Source organism: Sinocyclocheilus grahami, unplaced genomic scaffold, assembly GCF_001515645.1.
Source record: "Sinocyclocheilus grahami isolate Dianchi unplaced genomic scaffold, SAMN03320097.WGS_v1.1 scaffold5576.1, whole genome shotgun sequence".
NCBI classification, from domain to species: Eukaryota; Metazoa; Chordata; class Actinopteri; order Cypriniformes; family Cyprinidae; genus Sinocyclocheilus; species Sinocyclocheilus grahami.
The window spans coordinates 1,107-2,414 of record NW_015510227.1 but is presented as its reverse complement, the minus strand read 5'-3'; positions in this window follow the sequence as shown (position 1 = coordinate 2,414).

Below are 1,308 nucleotides of genomic sequence, written 5' to 3'. Positions count from 1 at the left end.
CATTTCTGCCATTACTTTGGCACAGTTACACCTGTTAACAGAACTCGTATTCGTAGTGTAGAAACATGCATTTTCTGTAGAGCTGCTGTGAAACAATGTGTATATTAAAAAGTGCTATACAAATACATGTGAATTGAACAAAACTTGATGCATCATTGTTTTTCTCCTCTCCAGATCAGTAGAGAAACCATACATTCACACTCCTTTCTGTGAGTGGCTATTTTCCTAATTAATGCTGTTCAGTTGCTTTGACACAATCTGTATTGTATATAAATAAAGGTGACTTGACTTGACTTCATTTATTTGGAACGAATTTTCTAAGACAACAAACTTAACATTTACCATGAGATTAGTAATACAGGTATATTTGTGGTTGAACTTGACTAACAAGCAAGTTGTAAGAACACACACACACACATATATAATTATATTTATATAGAGAGGCTGAAGTTACCTTGGCAGAAGACCACAATGTCGTTTATGTAGCAAACACAGACTTTTACCATGGTAACTACAGCCTAAAATATGTTAACAAGGCAGGTAAGGATAGCTGACCATATTAATCCTCAAATATTAGAGGATTTTATCTTTTAAAAACACTGATATAACTACATATATATACTACGTATACATTATTTTATTGTCTACTAACTACCAAAAATCACAGCTCTGTCTCTCCAACTCAATGTATTTCAATGGCCCGCTATGAACTTCCTGGAACTATTTGAGGTCTACTAGAATCACGTGACGATCAAGCATTTTGGACTTCCGTTGACGCAACTCTCTCTTTCCATGGCTCTGATTCTTCTTCTTCTTCTTCTTCTTGGTGTTTAATGGCGGATGGCATACAACTTTTAGGTGCATTACCGCCAGCTACTGATTAGGAGTGTGGATCAGGACCGTACTCTTCACTAAATTCTGTTATATAATCCCGTGTCCTTTAAATAACGCATTAAAAATTGAAAGTTTTTATCCCCTGATTTATTCCCCAAAATGTTCATCAAATTAAGTTTTTCTTTATTTTCCTTGAGGACATCCATCAGTATCTTTCTTTTCTTTCCGTATCTTGGACACTTCATTAGGTACATTTTCCTCCATATTACAATATTCACATTTTCCAGTTTCATGTCTCCCCATTCTCTTCAAACTGCTATTAAGAGCAGTATGGCCAAATCTAAGCCTTGAGATGATAGTTTCCTCATGTCTATTTCTTCCTGTTACTCTGTACTTACCAACAATTCTTTGAATGCTATAAAACCATCTCCCTGTTCTTTCTTCTTCCCAATATTTCTGCCATCTATTCTTCAC